Consider the following 22,771-nt stretch of genomic DNA (forward strand, 5'->3'; position numbering starts at 1 on the left):
CCAGCGACCACACAGGTCAGTTTATGGGATTCTCCTCGCATTTTGGCCACAGGAGCTGACTGGGTCAGATCCACCTGCGAGAGGGCACCTGCCAGGGAAATAAAAATAACACATTCTCAAGATGAGCCGTGGTGACCCTATGGAATCTAAACGGAGTAGGGGAAGGAATTAAATGTCATGGGTCAGCCAGTCAGGACATTAAACATTAAAGGCCAACATACATGAAGAAGCAGCCAACCAAATGAGTATTGGTAATATGCAAAGCATGGTGGATGGAGAGGTCTCAGATGTCCTGAGCCAGGAGGTCTGTGTAAGGTGAGAGGCTTTGATGCTTCAAGTAGGAAGTGAAAAATGGGCTTGGTTTTGCATAAAATAGGTCATATTGGTTAGAAGAATATTAATATGGGATGACCTTTGATACTGGTGGGCAGGGCTTCTGATTTTGACTTGAGCTTGGTGTTGACTTGAGCTTGGAAAGCCAGCATGGTGGTGGTTAAGAGCCATAGTTAGGAGCGGTGGACTCTAATTTGGAGAACCAGGTTTGACTCCCCACTCCTCCACATGAGCGGCAGACTTCAATCTGGTGTACCGGGCTGGTTTCCCCACTCCTCCACCTGAAGCCAGCTGGGTGACCTTGGGCTATTCACAGTTCTCTTAGAGCTCTCTCAGTCCCACCTACCTTACAGGGTGTCACTGTGGGGAAGGGAAGGGAAAATGATTGTTAGCCAGTTAGATTCTTCCTTAAGTGGTAGAGAAAGTCGGCATAAAAAAACCAATCCTCCTCCTCCTCCTCCTTCTTTTTCTTCTTCCTCCTCCTCCTCCTCCTGACAGAAGGCAACAGCAAACCCTAGTTTTCATTACAGAATATACATTCAAGAGCAAGTGTATTATTGTGTCAATGTGTTTCAGGGTTAGGTTTGCCAGGTCCCTCTTAGCCACCGGCAGGAGGTTTTTGGGGCGAAGCCTAAGGAGGGCGGGGTTTGGGCAGGGGAGGGATTTGAATGCCATAGAGTCCAATTGCCAAAGTGGCCATTTTCTCCAGGTGAACTGATCTCTGTTGGCTGGAGATCAGGTTTAATAGCAGGAGATCTCCAGCTAGTACCTGGAGGTTGGCAACCCTACTTATGGTGTGCAAAGAAACATTTGTCCACCCTTGTCCACATGCTACATTTCCAGTGATCAAGGCCAGTGTCAGCAGCACACCCTCAGGTGAGGCAGCAACCAGGGTCTAGGAATTCTAACAGGGGCCACTGGGGCTGGCAGTCTCAGCTCGGTCAATACGCACCAGAGTCAGCAGCTGTCAGGGAGTTCCTCTGCAAGAGGCAAGGGAGGGTTTTTGCCTGACGTCAGATTCCCTTCCTCCCACTGTGCGTCTCTTGCACAGTAATACACAGCCGTGTCCTCGGCTTTCAGGCTGTTCATCTGCAGATACAGCGTGTTGGAAGGGTTGTTCCTGGAGAGGGTGAAGCGTCCTGCCACAGAACCAGGCTGGTATTGCTCGCTCGAAGTAGGGTTTATCTGTCCGACCCATTCCAGCCCCTTCCCGGGAGCTTCCCTCACCCAGCTCATCCAGTAGTGGCTGAACTCAAACCCAGACGCTTGACAGGAGAGGCGGAGGGATTCTCTAGGCTTTCTTACATCCCCTCCATGCTCCAGCAGCTGGATCTCCGATCGTATACCTAGGAAGAAATTGATCTAATGAAGCCGCCAGCACCTGAATCCCTAGAACAATGCTGCCTTCTCCTGATTCAATTTTATCCAGAAGCAGAACATTTACCTGTAAGCGTTGCAAAAACGAACACATATCGAAGTGAAAATATCATTTCCCCCCCACCCTCAAGCTGATGCTTTGAGAGGAGTCGGAAGAAAGGTTGTCAGATGCTGAGGTTGTGTCTCTGGGTATGGCTCGGACAGGAAGTACAGAGGCCTGACACTTAAGCAGGAAGCCACCCCTATATTTACATATAGCTCGGGATAAAAGTGTTTGGAGATAGCATTTTGGTAAAGGAGGAGACCACTGAACACACGAACACAAGAAGCTGCCTTATAATGAATCAGACCCTTGGTCCATCAAACTCAGTATTGTCTACTCAAACTGGCAGCGGCTCTCCAGGGACTCAGGCAGAGGTCTTTCACATCACCTGCTTGCCTAGTCCCTTTAACTGGAGATACTGGGGATTGAACCTGGGACCTTCTGCATGCCAAGCAGAGGATCTACCACTGAGCCATGACCCCTCCCCATTTGGATAGATGATCCTGTTCTATTGCTTATGAAAGCATTGTCAAGTCATAACCAGCTTATGGTGACCCCAGCAAAGGGGCTTTCAAGCCAAGAGAGAAGCAGGGGTGGTTTGCGATTGCCTTCCTCTACAGAGCCTTCCTTGGTGGCCTCCCATCCAAGTACTGACACTGCTTCGTTTCCGAGATCTGATGAGATCCAGCTGTACCATGCTGCCTCTGTACTATACTATTAGTACTCCTCATTTCTCACCGCCTTCAAGGACAAGGAAGCTTCCCTGTAGACATCTTTGAAGCAGAAAGGACAACAGGGAAGAAGGGCTCAGTCACCATAACTAGTACCAGAAGTAATGGAACTAGTTTATTCTAGATGTCCCCAAGTGGTGGAACTGGGGAGGTATGGTTGCCATTCTCCAGGAGGGGGCTGGAGTTCTGCCAAAATGACAACTGATCTCCAGGCTACAGAGACCAGTTCACCTGGAGAAAATGGCTGCTGTGGAGGGTGGATTATCTTGCATAATATTCCACTGAAGTCCATTCCCTCTCCAAACTCTGCTTTCCTCTAGCCCTGTCCAAAAATCTCCAGGAATTTCCCAAGCTGGAGTTCGAAAGCCTGGGCCGGGGGGGGGGGGGGAATTATGAGATGTCTCTTTGCACATGGCCTTTTCCATAGATGACATATAACGAGGTTGCATTTGCACAACCTTGATCCAGTCCCTATTTTCTGAATTCTGGGACTGATCCAGCACATATTCTCTCCTTTCACTGTAATATTGTACCTTAGCTAGGGTTGCCAGGTCCCTCTTCACCACCAGTGGGAGGTTTTGGAGGCAGAGTTTGAGGAGGGCAGGGTTTGAGGAGGGGAGGGACTTCAATGCCATGGAGTCCAATTGCCAAAGCAGCCATTTTCTCTAGGTGATCTCCAGCGACTGGAGATCAGTTGTAATAGCAGGAGATCTCGAGCTAGTCCCTGGATGTTGGCAACCCTAACCTTAACAGACTGTTTCAGTAATCACCCAGGCTGGTTCACATGCTTTATTCACACACTGGTTATCCAAGGGCTACAAGAGATCACACATAAACCAGTTGAATTCAATGACTGAGCTCATTCTTACACCATAGTTTATAGCCTCACCTGATAACTGAATATGTGATGTGGGGCTGGTTCATCACTCGATTTCTCTGCGCTTGAATACTACAGACTTGTTGGCAACCCCATGACAAATTAGTTGACTCAGTCGTGAAGACGGCTTTTGAAATTATGTGCTGAGTTCTGTATAAGAGCCCCAGTGGCTCGTTCTCAATGAAAATGCTCATGTCTGCATGCAGTGATACACATCCATGTCTAGGGTTCCCATATTTTGGTTGGTAAATTTCTGGAGATTTAGGGGTGGAATCTGGGGAACCCTAAGTATAGCTGCACCAGGTCGATGGCTGATCTAGTAGAGGAGGCTTCAGCCTATGATAACTGCTCTTCCAGTAAATATATTTTAGATGGGACTCAAGTTTTCTTTGGCATATATTATCAAGCAGGTGGTTTTAGTTGTACAAGCGATGGGCATTCATCAGGCTATTAATGCTTCCATTTATTGCCGGCAAATAGCCAGAGGCAAAGGGCTTCCTCTTTTTGTACAGCTCCTTCTTTCCTTTGCCTCACTGTGCCTTCGGGCACAGTAATATGTGGCCGTGTCTGCAGCTGTCAGGGAGCTCAGCTGGAGATAATACGTGTTGCTGGAGGAATCTGCAGAGAGGGTGATTCGGACTTGGAGGGATGGGGCATAGTATGTACGCCAGCTGGAGCCAGTCCAATCTATCTGCCCCAGCCATTCCAGGCCTTTCCCGGGAGCCTGTCGAATCCATTCCCAGAATACCTTCTGAACGGAGTCGCCAGTGACAGTACAGGCTAGTCTGAGGGATTCTCCCGACTTCACAGTTCCTGGTCCAGACTCCACGAGTTGAACACTGGAGAGGACATCTAAAGTCAACAACAACAAATTTATCAATAAAAGGTTTGCTTAATTCTATTCCATTCATTCCATGTGCCTGGCGGATACTTACACAAGGGGGAGGCTAATAAGGAAAGTAAGACAAAGTGGAGCTTCATGGTGTGCAGTTAGAGAATCTCCTCCCTGGTGTCTGGTTTGAGTCTGCAGAAATCCTAAAGCCTGGTGCTTTGATTATTGGAGGATGTGGCTGTATAAAAAGCAAGTGACCCAGACAAGAGATTTGCATCAGATTTCCATCCAGTTGTGGACAGATATTAAAAGAGACTTCCAAGCACCTCAGCAAAACCTTGCTACACGCATGTTAAAATCTCTGCAATGTTTGAGATTGAGTTGAGCAACCATGCAAATGTTTTTATATATTTTTTCTTCACTTCTCTAATCATTTTAGGATTTTTGAAAGCGAGGTGTTTTTTCTGTATTTTTTGTGGTTCTGTGGGAGGGGTATGTGTTGCAATATAAGGATTTTGCTGCCCCCTGGGGGAAGAAAGTGGGCATAAGTGCCCCTTTTCCAGACTTTGCCATCCAGATCGAGTGTTCTTTGCATGGCCTGCAGGTTATAAGGGCCATCCCATACATCTCAGTTTTTTTAAAGCTACAAGGAGGGAGAGAGGCAGGGAGAATAGGGGAGTGGTTTGCCCATCATATTGTTTGTTGGTGTATGGGAAAATGTATAGAGTCATTCCAAACTCTAACTCCATGACTAAAGAGTTAGAAAGGCAAAAGTGTTTACGATCAATATAAATCAAAGGATCTGTTCATCCATCTGTCCATCTGTCCATTAGTGGCCCGCATAACTCCACAAAAAAGGAAGATAGGAGTCTCAGAATTAGCCATCAGGCTCAAGGTGATGATGGGAATTTCTGTCCCAAACATGCAGGGGATCGGAACAGCGGCTTGTGCAATCACTAGAAAACACACCTTGCATTTTGCAGTTTGAAGTTTTTGTTGTCTGCGAAAGACGCAACTTATCCAAACATAAAGATAGGCATATGCAATTTGGACACACAGTTGGGTATGATAATAGTGGATGCTGGGCTCAAAATCATGAGAATCAATAACTCTCTGCCTTCTGGCTAGTTAGCTCCTTTTTTATACCTTTAAGATCAGTGTTTATCAGATCATAAGTCACTTCCAGTGCACCTGCACTTCTGGAATTGTTACCAAGGGTAGCAGCATTGCTGCTCTAACCGTATTTAGAGTTACTTCCTTCAGCAGGTTTTTGCTGATCATGGCCATGTGTGTTAAACAGTCATCCCATGGCTCTGTTATATTTCTTATCACATAACATTTTCCAGCATTTTCTCATTGTTAAGGATACAGTTAATTTGACTGTGTTTATACCTCTGAAAGACCTCCTTTACTTTGAAAAGGCCTGAAACTTCATTTACAAACACATTACGTCATAGCTCTCAGTCAGCACCTTTACAGAGCAACTGTACAACTCTATACAGCTGTAGCCTTATCTAGTGACCTTCTTGTTAGTGGCAGAGCTGCAAAACGTGTCTATCTCATAGGAATACAGGAGGACCTTGGAAATTATTTTTCAATTCAGTCTTCGATTTGAGAGTCAGGCTTCTGTAAACCCTGTTCTTTCTTTACATATGAGGTCTATATGGGTTTCAAATGGGCAAATTCTCTCCATTTTTACCATTTCCTGCGACAATTTGTTTGATGGGCAAGGAGTGGGGAGCAGTCTCATCTGTGGTTGCATCCAAAGGGCAGAAGGTTGCCTTGAAGAGAAGCAGAATGTGCTGTCAAGTCACAACCAAGGCTTGACCCCCATAGGGAGTTCCAGGCGAGAGATGAGCAGAGGTGGTTTGCCGTGGCTTGCTTCTGGTAGCAACTCCGGACTTCCTAGGTGGTGTCCCATCCGAGTGCAAACTGTGGAGGACCTTGCTTAGCTTCCAGCTTCTGAGAAGCTTGTGCTCAGCTGGGCAATTCAGGGTGCTTGTTGATTTGAGATATATTTAAGATATTTTGTTCTCATGGTCTCTACCTTTTTCTGTATGTGTTCTTGGGAAATAGTAGCTCTCTGACACCCCCATTCTGGCACAGCTGTCAGGATGAGTGGTTCTCTGGTTTTGTTCTCTGCTCTGAAGGTTTTTGTACCAGCAGGAAGCCAAAAACAGTCACTGTGTATCTTGCACAGTAGTACATTGCTGTGTCTTCAGGCTTCAGGCTGCTCATTTGCAGATAGGCAGAGCTCTGGGAATTGTCTCTGGAGATGGTGAATCTGCCCTGCACCTTGGAGTTATACCACTGGCTGCTGCCTGAAGGACTGCTAACTCCAGCCACCCACTCCAGTCCTTTTCCTGCAGCCTGCCGGACCCAGTGGATATCATAGCTAGTAAAGCTGAATCCTGAAGCCTTGCAGGAGAGACGGAGGGAGCCTCCGGGCAGGACAACTCCCCCTCCAGTTTCCACCAGCTGAACCTCTGACTTGCAGCCTGCAAATGAAAGACAAGATAAGAATTAGGGAAACCTCTCTCTCACACACGTCTAATTGTCCCAGGTTTTGATAGGAAAGAAGAAAAATACCCCCAAGAGCTGCAAAGCAAAGAAGAAGTTTCAGCCAGAAGATCATGTCTGCTGTTAATCTGGAGGATGCTGAAAGTGGATGAACTCCTCGGTGGGCCCAGTCTTAGAGGCCTTTCGGTGTTGGGAGTCTGAAGGATTAGGTTGACAATTGTGGGCTTTAAGGAGGCGACATGGTGCAGCTGATTTGCATGGCCTGCAGGTTATAAGGGCTGCTAAATCCTCTCCACTGTGCCATCCCATTCACCTCAGGTTTTTAAAGCTACAAGGAGGGAGGGAGAATAGGGGAGTGGCTTGCCTATCATATTGTCTGTTGGGCCTGGGGAAAGCATATAGAGTCATACCAATTTCTAACTCCAAGACTAAGGGGTTAGAAAGACTTTAAGATCTATATAAATCAAAGAATCTGTCCATTCATCCATCCATCCATCCATCCATCCAGCTGTCCATTTGTGGCATGCCTAACTCCTTGAAAAATGGAGCTAGCCATCTCAGAATTAGCCACCAGTCTCAGGAAGTTGATGGGAGTCACAGTCCCAAACATCAAGGGGATGGGAACAGCGGCTTGTGCAATCGCTAGAACACACACCTTTCTTTCTGTGGTTGGAATTTATTGTTGTCTGCGAAAGGCATGATTCATCCGAACGTAAAGCTAGGCATATGCAGTTTGGACACACAGTTGAGTCTGTTAATGGCAGCTGCTAGGCCCAAAATCATGGGAATCAGAACACCGTGGCCCAGAAAATGGGATGAGGGAGATGGAGCGAAACATGGGTTGGGGGAACAGGGGCAAGTAGAGAGAGCCCGCAGAGGAGAATGTCCCTTCTCCGGGGAGTTAACTCAGGTCTATTGCTTGTACTCATTACAACTTTCGTTCATCCCCCCTCCATTAGCTACATCCTAAGGAATAGGTCATCTCCCCCTCTAAATACCACCTTTGCTTCTAAATGCCCCTTTCCAAAAAACCCCAGGAAGGAGATACTGCTCTGAGCATGGATGGGCGGCTGATAGAGCAAAGAGGTGAAGGGAGGAACTTTTCTGTGTGCCAAAGCATAGGTGAAAGGAAAGGATCTAGCAGGGCATTAGATCCTATCCATTGTGGGTTTGGTGAGGGATGGATGGATGGAGATGCCCTTTCTGTCTAACTTTGTTTTTGAATGCTCTCCTAAGGAGCCTTTTGGTTCCTTCCGTTTTCATGGCTGCTGCACCTTTTTATTTTATTTAAAAATAATAATAATTGCCACCCCTTTGCTGTGGCTGTTCCTTTCTCATTTGGGTGCTTTTAAAACTTTATAGAAAATTGGCACAAGCTAGAATCATAGAATCATAGAGTTGGAAGGGACCACCAGGGTCATCTAGTCCAACCCCCTGCACAATGCAGGAAATTCACAACTACCTCCTCCACATGCCCCCAGTGACCCCTACTCACATGGGACCCTTCCCACATGGGAAATCTAAAATGGGGAAAAACTGGCCTGAGGTAGCAGCAAAAAGTCCCCCTCCCCCCAAGAGGCTTGCTCATGGGAAATGCAAAATAAATCATGGAAATCTTTAGATTCAACCAGCAGGCACAATATATTTCATGGCATTACCCTGTTTAATATATTTCCCTGGTGATTTGTTTGATGGGAAAGGATGGGGGAGCAGCCCAATATGTGGTTACATCCAAAGGGCAGAAGATTGACTTGAAGAGAAGAATGTGCTTTCAAATCACAATTGACTCATGAAATCCACAGGGTGTTCCAGGCAAGAGGTGAGCAGAGGTGGTTTGCTGTCACCTGCCTCTGTGTAGCAACCCCGGACTTCCTTGGTGGTATCCCATCCGAGTGCAAACTGTGGAGGACCTTGCTTAGCTTCCGAATTCTGACAAGCTTGGCCTCAGCTGGGCTATTCAGGCTACTTTGCTCCCATGGTCTCTGCCTTTTTCTGTATATGTTCTTGGCAAATAGTAGCTCTCTGGCACCCCCATTCTGGCACAGCTGCCAGGACGAGTGGTTCTCTGGTTTTGTTCTCTGCTCTGAAGGATTTTGTACCAGCAGGAAGCCAAAAACGGTCACTGTGTGTCTTGCACAGTAGTACACTGCCGTGTCTTCAGGCTTCAGGCTGTTCATTTGCAGATAGGCAGAGGTCTGGGAGTTGTCTCGGGAGATGGTGAATCTGCCCTGCACCTTGGAGTTATACCACTGGTTGCTGCCTGAAGGCCTGCTAACTCCAGCCACCCACTCCAGTCCTTTTCCTGCAGCCTGCCGGACCCAGTGAATCTCATAGCCAGTAAAGTTGAATCCTGAAGCCTTGCAGGAGAGAAGGAGGGAGCCTCCCGGCAGGACAACTCCCCCTCCAGTTTCCACTAGCTGAACCTCTGACTTGCAGCCTGCAAATGAAAGACAAGATAAGCATTAGGGAAACCTGCACTCTCTCACACACAAATCTAATAGTCGACTCCCATGTGTTGATAGGAAAGAATAAAAATACCCCCAATAGCTGCAAAGCAAAGAAGAAGTTTCAGCCAGACGAGCATGTCTGCTGTTATGTTGGAGGATGCTGAAAGAGGATTGATGCCTTGACTGGCACAGCCTTAGACGGCTTTGGGTGTTGGGAGTCTGAAGGAGTCTGACTTGGGTTGACAATTGTGGGCTTTAAGGAGGTGGAAATGGTGCAGCTGATTTGCATGGCCTTCAGATTATAAAGTTGGCTAAATCCCCTCTACCGGGCCATCCGATTCATCTGTTTTTTTAAGCTAAAGGGAGGGTAGGGAAAAAAGGGGGCATGGTTTGCCTATCATATTGTCTGTTGGGCCTGCGGAAAATGTATAGAGTCATTCCAATTTCTGACTCAAAGATTAAATAGTTAGAAAGGCAAAAGTGTTTAAGATCTAAATAAATCAAAGGATCTGTCCATCCTTCCGTCCAGCTGTCTTTCCAATTTCCTTAAAGGCTTTCTCCCAAATTCCTGTTCCTGCACTCACAAATGAAGAAAAGAACAGCAAGCATATGGTTCAAACTAAGTGTGTGTGTGTGTGTGTGTGTGTGTATAATGATGGCTGTTCTACAATTCTGAGGAACATTATGAAAGAGGGGAGTTTATTGGGCAGTTTAAAAATGGACACACATTTAGAGAACCCCTTTGAAATGCTTTCATGCCAGTTCAGATTCTCTTGTGTTGGTAGCACTTTATATTTGGGGTACAATTACTCATCCCAACTCCATTCTTTACAGCACAAAGGTATAGAAACAAATACCTTGTCTACTCATGCCCCTTCACCCCCCCCCAAAAAAAGCCATTAGGTGATGTTTTTCAAAACATGGAGACAGTAAATTCCCATCTGCTACTAAATTGTGGAACTCCCTGCCCCAGGATGTGGTGATGGTTGCCAGATTGGAAGGCTTTAAAGAGGGGAGTGGACATGTTCACGGAGGAGAGGGCTATCCATAGTCAAAATGAACACTAGTCATGATGCACACCTATTCTCTCCAGGGTCAGAGGAGCATGCCTGTTATCTTAGGTGCTTTGGAACACAGGCAGGATAATGTTGCTGCAGTGGTCTTGTTTGTGGGCTTCCTAGAGGCACCTGGTTGGCCACTGTGTGAACAGACTGCTGGACTTGATGGGCCTTGGTCTGATCCAGCATGGCTTTTCTTATGTTCTTATCCTGTGGCACCATCTACCTGGTTGGCCACTGTGTGAACAGACTACTAGACTGGATGGACCTTTGACTGATCCAACATGGCTTTTCTTATGTTCTTATGTTACTATTGCTTTGTGTGTGTGTGTGTGTGTGTGTGTGTGTGTGTGTGTGTGTGTGTAAAGGTACAGGAGCTAGAACAAGGAAGTCATTTGGCAACTTGACCTACAAGCCCATGTTCCTGATATCAGCTGTGGCTGTAGGGTGTTTAAGAGTTTTGTATGGATGACGTGGTGGCTTTGTGCATTGACACTGAAGAACTGATTGCAAAAACAATGTCTGGGTCAATTATGCATTTATTTTGGCTGTACATTTCTTTAGAAAAGAGCAAGAGTCCAGTAGCACCTTAAAGACTAACAAATCATCTGGTGGGGTGTGAGCTTTCATGAGTCACGGCTCACTTCTTCAGGTACAGCTAGAATGTGAGTATATCCTTAAGTAGAGAAGAGTGAATTCGCACACCCAATGGCAATAGCATGCACATGTCAACACCAGGTAAATAACATTAGCAGTCATGATTGGACTAGGTATGCTATGCAGAGGGGTAGTGGGCATGGAGAAATCAGCATTGGTAATTAGACAGGAATCCCAGGTCCCTACTCAATCCCAGAGAATGCATTGTCTTGAGCTTCGTGTTTCTGAACTTTTTTCATAGAATCATAGAGTTGGAAGTACCCACCAGGGTCATATAGTCCAACCCCCTGCACAATGCAGGAATTTCACAACTACCTCACCCCACACCCCCAGTGATCCCTACTCCATGCCCAGAAGATGGCCAAAATGCCCTCCCTCTCATCATCTGCCTGAGGTCATAGAATCAGCATCGCTGGCAGCTGGCCATTTAACCTCTTCTTAAAAACCTCCAGGGAAGGAGAGCTAACCACTTCCCGAGGAAGCCTGTTCCACTGAGGAAACTGCTCTGACTGTTAGAAAATTCTTCCTAATGTGGAGAAGGGCACTAAATGAAACGAGAAATGTACGTTCCTCTTTTTGACTCAGCCTCAGTGGATTTTGCCTCACTGTGCTGCCTGCCGGGCACAGAAATACACTCCGGAGTCGGCAGCTGTCATGGAGTCCATCTGGAGGGAGAACTGGTTCCTGGAGACATCTGCAGAAATGGTTGCACGGCTTTGGAAAGAGGAGGTATAATCCTTGGTCCCAAGATAAACGTACACTCTTCCAATCCATTTCAGACCCCTCTCAGGAGGCTGTCGGATCCAGTGCCAAGCATAATAACATGTAGTGATGGAGAATCCGGTCACTTTACAGACCAGATTGAGACTCTCTCCAGGTCTTGACATTTCTGGCCCAGACGAAGTCAGCTGAATCTCCGAAAAGACCCCTAGGGAAGAACAAGCATTGCAACCGATTCAGTGCCTCTTAGGTTAACCGCCCAATATATCTTTATTCTTCATGGGAGATTTACTAACCTCTTGGAACAGTCACCAAGGAAATCAGGAACAATAGCAATGCTTTCATGGTGTGAACAACAAAAGCACTCACGTGGCAGGTAGGATTTTGTTTGGTAACTGGAGAGAAAGTCAGGTTCCTAAATGTGGGGGATTCCCTTTTGAAGAGGACCTTTCCCTACCCCGAAACCTTCAGAAGGGATTTGCATAAGTCCCTCCTCCAGCATCATACGAACTATAAAGAGTCTGTTGGCAGCATGGATGAAGGCAGGGACTCCCGCTGGCTCCCTTATCAGTTGTGTCTATCAAAAGGACAGAGGTTGTGTGTTGTGAGTGTGTAAGAGTGGGCAGATGGAGAACACTTCTGAGGCCAGCTCTGGAAAACTGCTGGCATTGTTCATCCCTTGGTAAAGCCATTGTGACCCATCAAGGGAAATGGAAGCCCAACCCATTGGCACCCCACCTGGGACTTCATCAGCCTCCTTTTTCTGCTGCCTTCTGGGCCTCCAGAAGGAGCTCCAAGAACACTAGAAACTATGGTGGGTAAGCTGTGACCATCTTGGTGTGTCACTAATCGGTAGGGTTGCCAACTGCCAGGTAGTAGCAGGAGATCTCCTGTTAATTCAACTTATCTCCAGCCGATAGAGATCAGATCACCTGGAGAAAAATGGCCGCTTTGGTAATTAAACTCTGTGGCATTGAAGTCCCTCCCCTCCCCAAACCCCGCCCTCCTCAGTCTCTGCCCCCAAAATCTCCCGCCGGTGGCAAAGAGGGACCTGACAACCTTACAAATCGGGTTTGTGTTCCTTCTTGGATTCAAACTCTCTCCCCCACTCCCATTTTTCATATTCCCAATTTTTGTGAGTGGGACAGAGGTATGTTTGGGCACATTTTATCCTTCTCTCATAATACCAGAATGTGGTGTCATCTGCTGAAGCTGGAGGGTGAGAGATTCAAAGCAAACAAAACGAAGTATTTCTTCACACAACACATAGTTAAAATGTGGAACTCCCTGTCCCAGGATGTGATGGCTGCCAACTTGGAAGGCTTTAAGAGGGGAGTGGACATGTTAATGGAGGATAGGGCTACCCATGGCTACTAGTCAAAATGTACACTAGTCATTACACATACGTATTCACTCCAGGATCATAGGAGCATGCCGAATAAATTAGGTGCTGTGGAACACAGGCAGGATAATGCTTCTGCAGTCATCTTGTCTGTGGGCTTCCTAGAGGCATCTGGTTGGTCACTCTGTGATCACTGCTGGACTTGATGGGCCTTGGTCTGATCCAGCAGGGCTTTCCTTATGTTCTTATTATGAATTGCATATGAGGACATCAGAAGACTCTCTTATGCAAAGTAAATTAAAATCCAAATTTAGTGCTTCCTGGGAAGATCCCACCCCTAGTGTGTTTGTGTGCAAGGCAGTCAACCAGGAGAGCTGCCAAGTACAGAAGAGGGTTTTTGCCAGGCTTTAGATTAACTTCCTATCACTGTGTCTCTGACACAATAATAAACGGCGGTGTCTTCAAGTTTCAGGCTGTTCATTTGCAGGTACAGCATGTTGGAAGGGTTGTTTCTGGTGATGGTGAAGCGCCCTTGTACTGAACTGGCATAATATTGCTTGCTCCCATCGTAATATATCAGTGCGATCCATTCCAGACCCTTGCCAGGAGCCTGCCTCACCCAGTGCATGCCATAGCTAGCAAAGTTGAACCCAGAGGCTCGACAGGAGAGGCGGAGGGACTCTCCAGGCCTTTTGACATCCCCACCAGACTCCACCAGCTGGACCTCAGAGAGGACACCTGGAAAGAAAGGCCTTTTAATGAAACCTGCTTCACATTTACATCTCAATGGAATGATCTTTTCAGTATGAACAAACCAAAGTTACCCCTGAGTGTTGCTGAAAAGAAAAGAATTTGAAGCCACCATATCATTTTCCTCTCCTTTCTTTGACTAAAAAGAAATAGACTCTGCGGTGATCAGGAGCAGAAGACTGTGCCTCTGGGTGTCTCTGGGACTGAAAAAGGCCTATTTTAAACCTGAAACAGTCCCTGCATTTACATATGACCCAGCATAAAAGAGCAACAGCACAGCCTATTGGCAATGACGATCTCCTTGCGCATGCTCCATACACATGGTCTGGAAGAACCATTGCTCACCATACCATTGTAAATACAGGTTGAATATCCCTTTTCCAGATGTCTAATGTCTGGACTGACCTGAAAACCAGACTTTTTTGAGCTGGAACGCAGGCATTACTCACAGGCCCTCAGTAGCACACCAATTTACTTTCTGATGGTTCAATGTACCCAAAATGGTTAAAAATATTGTTCAAAATTACATTGGGGGCCTATGTGTATAAAGTATATATAGAACATGAATGGATTTCATGTTTCCACTTGGGTCCCATCCCCAAGATCTCATTATGTATATGCAAATATTCCAAAATACAGAAGGATCCGAAATGCGGACCACCTCTGGTCCCAAGCAGTCTGGATAAGGGATACTCAACCTGTAGAAGGACAGGGACAATGTATTCAAAGAATGGGAAGGAAGATTAAAATGGTAAATGACCTAACCATCAAATGCAGCACCAAACACTGAACAAATGGTTGAAGAACATCAGCCTAGCCTGGCTGGATAAGTGCAATGGTCCATCTAGTCCAGCATCCTGTCTCACACAGTGGCCCACAAGAGGGCTCAAAACAGGACACAGAGGCTGATTCCTTCCCCTAATGTTGCCTCCTGGCACTGGTATTGAGAGGTTTAGTGTCTCTGATCATGGAGGTTCCATTTAGTCACCATGGATAGTAGCTCCAGATAGACCTATCCTCCATGAATCTGTCTAATCTGTTTTAAAGCCACATATGCTTGAGGCCATCACTACATTCTTTGGCAGTACATTCTATATTTTAATCATATTTTAATCACTTATTAAGTAAACATATGTTGAGTAATAGTAAACATACATTTTTCTATGCTGAACTGATTGTCCATCATCTTCATTGGCAGCCCTCAAGGTCTGGTATTTTGGGAAACTGAGAAAATGTTCTCCCTATCTACTCTCTCTGATCCATGCATAATTTTATAAATGTCTGCCATGTCATTCCTCCATTTCTGAACTGAAAAGTCCCAGACTCTTCATCCTTTCCACACAGGAAAAGGTTTGCTAAGCTCTTAATCATCTTGGTCACCATCTTCTATACTTTTTCCAGCTCTGTAATGTCCTTTTTGGTATTCAGTGACCAGAATTGTACACAGTATTCCAAATGAGGCTGCACCATAAATGTCTATATGGGAATGTCCCCAATTGAGGTTTTCAAAAACAGATGGACACCTGAAAGACAGCGTGGTGTAGTGGTTAAGAGGGGTAGTTAGGAGCAGTGGACTCTGAGCTGGAGAACCGGGTTTGATTCCCTACTCTTCCACATGAGCGGCGGAGGCTAATCTGGTGAACTGGATTGGCTTCCCCACTCCTACACATGAAGCCAGCTGGGTGACCTTGGGCCAGTCACACTCTCTCATCCCCACCTACCTCACAGGGTGTCTGTTGTGGGCAGGGGAAGGGAAGGTCATTGTAAGCTGGTTTGATTCTGCCTTAAGTGGTAGAGAAAGTCAGCATATAAAAACCAAACCTTTTTTTCTTCTTGTGTGTGTGTGCGTGTGTGTGTGTGTAAAGTGCCGTCTTATCAGTAGTATAATTATTCTGCCATTATTCAGTGTTTTGGGGACACTTTATCAACCTTCTGTTTTTTATGTCTGCCCTTCAGAAAAGTGTTTACTTACTTACCTCATTGATAATCAGCCATTCTCATGGAGACTCCAAACTGCTCATGGAATGTGTGAATCAATAGGTATGAAAAACTTTAAGCCAGGGGCTAGAAGTCAATACAGATGTGTCCAAAGCTGGCCCATAAGGGCCTATTTACACATGGCTTTCAATGCAAGAGGCGTATTAACTATTACATGTTCAGAGGCCCTCAACTGGCTTCCCAGCTTCCGAACTTCAGGATTTCTCAATGTGCACTGCCTCTTCTTTGGGTCCTGCCCCCCTATAAACTTGTGTGTTTTGAATGATCCTGTCAAGTTTGCTTCTGTTTTTCTGAGGTCTATCCATAAGGCTACCCAGAGGATGGCAACTGGAGAAATAAGCCAATTTGCTTTGACAGGTCCTTTTGTATTCATTCTTGATTGGCTTTTTTGCAAAAGAATTGTGGGAAAGTCTCTTGGGGGGACAAATTCTCAAGAGACAAGCCAAGTGCTACTGCTGAAGCAAACTCATGAGGAAACAATCTGGCTTACAGTTGAAACCACAAACTGACATGCTTGAACATCCATTTAATTTCCCTCCTGGCCAATTATATTTTGTATTTTTTATAGCACTCCTGCCCCCTGGCGACATACATAAGGAAGTTGAGATGACTGGTAAATGTAAAGAAATCTTTGGTTATGATGTACGACTCCGGGTAGGCAGAGACGTTCCATAAAACTGATTTCTGGAACTCCAGTATCTCACTACATGAGAACTTGTCAGGTTGTTTAATGCCTGCCATAATGTTTGTATTGATTTGCTTGTTTTGGTAACCAGATCAATAGGGTTGCTAGGAATACAAGTCAAGTCAAGTTATCAAACCCTGTTCTCCAGATCAGACTCCACTGCTCTAAACCACCGCTCTTAACAACTACACCACGCTGGCTCTCTATAAACTATTTCTTATCCATACAAGAATAGTTTTTGGTCTGTCTCTGGTATGTGTCTTGTCTCTGTGTTTCTCACACAGAGCTGTGTCTCAGTTTGTAGACCATCTGCTTGGCATGCAGAAGGTCCCAGGTTCAATCCCCGGCATCTCCAATTAAAGGGACTAGGCTGGTGGGTGTTTGTGTGTAAAGTGCCTTCAAGTCGCAGCTGACTTATGGCGACCACTTTTTGGGTTTTTTTTTTCATTGCAAGAGACTAACAGAGGTGGTTTGCCAGTGCCTTCCTCTGCACAGCAACCCTGGTATTCCTTGGTGGTCTCCCATCCAAATACTAACCAGGGCTGACCCTGCTTAGCTTCTGAGATCTGACAATATCAGGCTAGCCTGCACCATCCAGGTCAGGGCAGTAGGCTGGTAGGCAATGTGAAAGACCTCTACCTGAGACCATGGAGAGCTGCTGCTGGTCTGAGTAGACAATACTGACTTTGATGGGCCAGGGGTCTGATTCATGTGTTCATAAGCAGTCCTGAAGTTTTCAAGTTTTGGGGAGGGGTCTTGGCTCTGTGGTAGAGCATCTGCTTGGCATGCAGAAGCTGCCAGGTCCAATCCCGGGCATCTCCAGTTAAGGGACTAGGCAAGTAGATGATGTGAAAGACCTCTGCCTGAGACCCTGGAGAGCTGCTGCCGGTCTGAGCTAAAACAGAGAGACCCTCTTGGGATCTTCTCTCCTGAAAGAGTATCTGCAGGTGTTTCATGTGTATTGCTTCAATGTAGGCAAAAGAAATGTTTTAAAGACACCAGGAGTTTCCAGGTCTCTCTTATCTACAGGCAAGTAGATCCAAGAGTAAAGCTTCCTGTGAGCAGCTGAGGGAAGTGGTGTGTGTAGTGGTTTCTGGGTAACCCACTTTTCTGTCAGCAAAGTGAAGAGAATCCAAATGAACGCCAAGGGTGTATGTGGTTTGATTCTCCTCATTCAATCTGCAGCAGCTCAGTCAACACTGGAGAACTGCCACGTACGGAAGAGGGTTTTTGTCTGGCTTCAGATTCATTTCCTCACACTGTGCGCCGTACACAGTAATACAGAGCCGTGTCCTCAGGCTTCAGGCTGTTCATCTGCAGATAGGCCATGTTGGAGGGGTTGTTCCTGGAGATGGTGAAGCGCCCCTTCACCGAGTCGGCGTAGTATTGTGTGCTCCCACTCTCATATATCCTCGCAATCCATTCCAGACCCTTCCCAGGAGCCTGTCTCACCCAATGTATTTCATAGTCGCTGAAGGTGAACCCGGAGGCCCGACAGGAGAGGCGGAGGGATTCTCCAGGCCTTTTGACCTCTCCTCCAGACTCCACCAGTTGGACCTCTGAGAGGACGCCTGGAAAGAAAGACAGTTCAAAGAGACCTGATTCAGGTTTATCCCTTGAATGTAATGATGTACTCTTTTTTTGAATGAGCAAAAGATTACCTCTGAATATTGCTGAAAAGAAAAGGAACTGAATCCACGGTATCATTTCCCTTTTATTATTTGAGGAAGATGATGGACTAGAAGTTCTCTGGTGCACACGGGTGTGTCTTTTGGTGGCAGTGGTAAAGACAGAGGGTTGATTTAAAGAGGAGGTTCTGCCCAGATTTACATATGCCTCAGCTTAAAAGAGCAACAACATGGCCATTTGGCAATGCCGTAAACTCTTTCTGCATCGACAGAGCACATAACCTGGAAGAATCCCTAGCTGAGGTTTCACCCAGGCGGGTTTATTTCTTTTCTTTTTTAAAGTCGAGCACTATGCCACACAGAGGATGGTCTCAATCCATCCAAGGAGGTCAGTTAATCTGTCTATTCACCCTGCCATGTCAGGAACAAAACCCTCAGGCCTGTTTTTGGCAGTCATTTAAACCATTTGGTATCTTTTCACTGAATTACTGTGGAATTGGGTAGGGAAGAAGCATTTACACGGTTGAGGCACCTTAAGAACATTTGGTTGCATTTTTTTTTTTAAATCTGATTTGCCATGTTTGATCTTAGACTGTGCAAGTAGAATACTTCTGGCAAAGGTTTTTGCTGTTTTTATATTAAAATATATAAAAATTAAAGGAACCAGTAGTTCTGAATGCTCCACAGAATGTTAGCTTACATTTTGGAATGGTGACCAAGAAACATGAGAAGCACAGAATTAATTTCATGATATTATTATTATTATTTGTGTTGCTTTTTAAAGGGCATGTTTATACATTTATACGCACAGGCCTGCTTCAGACATTTGGGTCTATGGGTGCGATGATGGCAGAGTATCTTAATTGTCCTACTTTTTGAGAATCCCTGCAAATATAAGGTTTCCCCTCTCTATGTATGTGTGTGTTTCCCCATAAGCATAAATGACTTTGCCAACATGCGAATGTTGCTATTGAATGAATTTGCCGTCCCCTGCTGGAAGAGAAGTGAAATAATTCCTGGTGCCCGGGTTTTTTCCCATGTCTGTATGGCTGGATTTGGGCTGAGGGAAGTGGTATGTGTAGTGGTGGATGGGTAACACAAGTCTCTGTCTTTTTACGTCGAAGTGAAGAGAATTCAAATGAATGCCAAGGGTGTATGCGGTTTGAATCTCCTCACTTGATCTGCGGCAGCTCAGTCAACACTGGAGCTCTGCCGCGTATGGAAGAGGGTTTTTGCCTGGCTTCAGATACACTTCCTCTCACTGTGACTCTCTCCCGTACAGTAATACACAGCCGTGTCCTCAGGCTTCAGGCTGTCCATTTGCAGATACAGCATGTTGGCAGGGTCGTTCCTGGAGATGGTGAAGCGTCCTCTCACCGAATTGGCATAGTGTTGCGGGCTCCCCCCATCATTTATCCATGCAATCCATTCCAGACCCTGGAGCCTGCCTCACCCAGGTCATGTCATAGTTGCGGAAGGTGAACCCGGAGGCTCGACAGGAGAGGCGGAGGGATTCTCCAGGCCTTTTGACCTCTCCTCCAGACACCACCAGTTGGGCCTCTGAGAGGACGCCTGGAAAAAAAGACATTCAAAGAGACCTGAGTCAGGTTTATGTCTTGAAGGTAACTATATACTCTTTTTAAATGAACAAAAGATTACCTCTGAATATTGCTGAAAAGAAAAGGAACTGAATCCACGGTATCATTTCCGTTTTATTATTTTTGGAAGATGATGGACCAGAAGTTATCCCGTGCATGTGGTTGTGTCTTTGGTAGCCCCAGTAATGACATGAGGGCTGATTTAAAGGGGAAGGTCTGCCCACATTTACATACGCCTCAGCATAAAAAGAGCAACAACACAGCCATTTTGCAATGCTGTAAACTTTTTCGGCATTCACAGAGCACATACCGGTAATCGGGAAGATTCCTTGCTTAATGGACTCTGACAATCAACGGGACAGGAATTAGGGATACAAAGAACATGACAGGAAGGCACATTTAAAGAATAAATGGTTTAAAAATAAAATATGGGTAGGAATGATTTATGGAATGTCCTGCCATGGAGAGTTTCAGCAAGTGAGTAAATGGGTACCCATCAGAGAGACCCCCAGAAGCAAAATTTTCTACAGGATACTGTGCTTAGGTGATGAGGGGAGAGCTGTCTCCTGAAAGAGTATCTGTACATGGTTCTTGTAGGTTATCCGGGCTGTGTAACCGTGGTCTTGGAATTTTCTTTCCTGACGTTTCGCCAGCAGCTGTGGCAGGCATCTTCAGAGGAGTAACACTGAAGGACAGTGTCTCTCAGTGTCAAGGGTGTAGGAAGAGTAATATATAGTCAGAAAGGGGTTGGGTTTGAGCTGAGTATTGTCCTGCAAAAGTAATGTGCTAATCATTGTCCTGTAAGTATCAAGATAATGTGCTAATGAGGGTATGGTATGTTAATATGGAACCATTGTATCCTGAAGTGATCTGTTAATGTGTGTAATCCAAAGATAATCTGAATGGCTATTGTTGAATGTTGTCTTTGTTAGTCTGGAGGTTTTTTAGAACAGGAAGCCAAGCCTTATTCATTCTTAAACTCTCCTCTTTTCTGTTAAAGTTGTGCTGATGTTTATGAATTTCAATGGCTTCTCTGTGCAATCTGACAAAATAGTTGGTAGAATTGTCCAGTCTTTCAGTGTCTTGGAATAAGACCCTGTGTCCTGTTTGTGTCAGTCCATGTTCAGCCACTGCTGATTTCTCAAGTTGGCCAAGTCTGCAGTATCTTTCATGTTCTTTTATCCTTGTTTGTATGCTGCGTTTTGTGGTCCCGATGTAAACTTCTCCACAGCTGCAAGGTATACGATATACTCCTGCAGAGGTGAGGGGGTCTCTTTTGTCTTTTGCTGATCATAAAAGAGCAACACCACAGCCATTTGGCAATGCTGTAAATTCTTTCTGCATCCACAGAGCACATAATTTGGAAGGATCCCTGCTTAATGGACTGTGACAACCAGGACTAGAATTTGGAATATAAAGAATGTGTCAGGAAGGCAGATTTAAAGAATAAATGATTTAAGTGGTAGGAATGGTTTATGGAATGTGCTGTCATGGAGGATTTCAGCAAATAAATAAATGGGTACTCATCAGAGAGACCCTCAGAAGCAAAATTTTCAACAGGATACAGTGCTGTGGTGGTGAAGGGAGAGCAGATAGAATTCCTTCTCCCTCCTCTGTTGGCTGATGCAAGCTTCAGATTGAAAAGAGACAAGTCATTTGCCCCTGATATCTTTTTATTGCCTGCAGTGTCTCACCCCATGGCCTTTTTTGCTAGTGAAGATATCCCATTATTCCAAAAACAGTTTTAGGACAAACTACAAGCCGCTTGGGGAAGAGGAGAGCGGAGAAAGATCCCCATTGCCAGCTTCTTCTGTGAGACCTTTGCTGTCTCCAGCCCAATCTTTCACATCTATGTTGGGGAAGGAGAGAGAAGTTGCCCCAAAAGCTTCATCACCATCGCTATGAAGTTGCTTGGTGGGGAATTTATTTATGGGGAGGGTCACATCTTTTGAGGGGCTGGGGGACTGTGGCTCCTCCAGTGAGATACACAGCGACGATCCCTCTAAAGAGTCTGAATACAGCCACTTCACTATTTTCTATGGAGGAGGAGGGGTGTGACCCCTTCCAGGCATCATAAAATCGGACCTCCTGACCCAATCTTCACCAAACTTGGGGGTTCTTGTATGGAGAGTCCCTTGCAACTACACTGCAAATTTGGGGGGCTCTACCTGCAAAAATCCCCCCAGGAGCCGCAGAAAGCCGAAAAAGGCAAATTCGGCTTTGCCTTTCTCCCCAGGCTTTGCCATTCGGTAAACCCGAACCAGAAATTTACTGAAGTGGCTTTTTCCTGGAATTTTTTTCAGTTCAGGTTTATTGATATGCACACCCCTACTTAACACACACACACATTCCTGTGTACATTCTCAGGATACTTGATTTGGCAGGTGGTGCATTAACAAGTCTGAGACGTCTGAAAAGCAAGAGGAGATGGAGTTAGGGAGATCAGGTCTCCCCATCTTGGCCCACTCCGCATGCCACAGCTCAGCGGGGCAGCAGGGAAAAAAATATCTGGGAATATTTGTGTTTGGCCAATGGTGCAATGTTACATCTGGCAAATAAATGAAAGGGACATCACAGGGCCAGTATGATGCTCTAGGATTCACCAGTGGGGTAATGCTGCTTCCAACTGTTCACTGAAAGTGATGTCACACTTTCAGAATCATGCCTTAGGGAGGGTGAATAACTATTGGAGGCTTATATGATGGCGAGAACTTGTGGAAGATTCGCTCATTTGACTTTATTTTAGGATGAGGTTTGCAGGTAGAAATCTAAAAGTGTGCATTTCCATTACTAAATTTCTCTGGCCTTGGTCACAACACTCTTGTTGACCACAACACAGCAAATTAGTACACTTTGCTGATACACCCGTGTTTGAAATTACATGCCGAGTTCTGCGTTAGAACCCCATGTGCCCCATTCCCAGTTCACGTGTTCGTTTGCTCATCCAGTGATAAACATGCATATTTGAACTCAGTCCAAGCATGATCTTAGTAGAAGAGGCTCTAGCCTAGGAGAACTCCTACTGAAATAAATTTATTTTAGGTGATGCATGTGTTTCTTTAGAATACAAATATATACTATGCTGCAGACAGCATAGTGGGTTTTTTATTGCACATGTTTCTTTGTCATATATTGTCGAGTAGATTATTTTAGTTTTACAAATGGTGGGGATTCA

At 45.6% G+C, this 22,771-nt stretch overlaps 1 pseudogene; it reads right to left on the bottom strand.

Moving 5' to 3' along the window:
- Positions 1–19,240: 19,240 nt before the first annotated feature.
- LOC130489940 (Ig heavy chain V region 6.96-like) lies at positions 19,241–19,703 on the bottom strand (annotated as a pseudogene).
- Between the last annotated feature and the right edge of the window lie 3,068 nt (positions 19,704–22,771).

Source organism: Euleptes europaea, chromosome 18, assembly GCF_029931775.1.
Source record: "Euleptes europaea isolate rEulEur1 chromosome 18, rEulEur1.hap1, whole genome shotgun sequence".
Lineage (NCBI taxonomy): Eukaryota > Metazoa > Chordata > Lepidosauria > Squamata > Sphaerodactylidae > Euleptes > Euleptes europaea.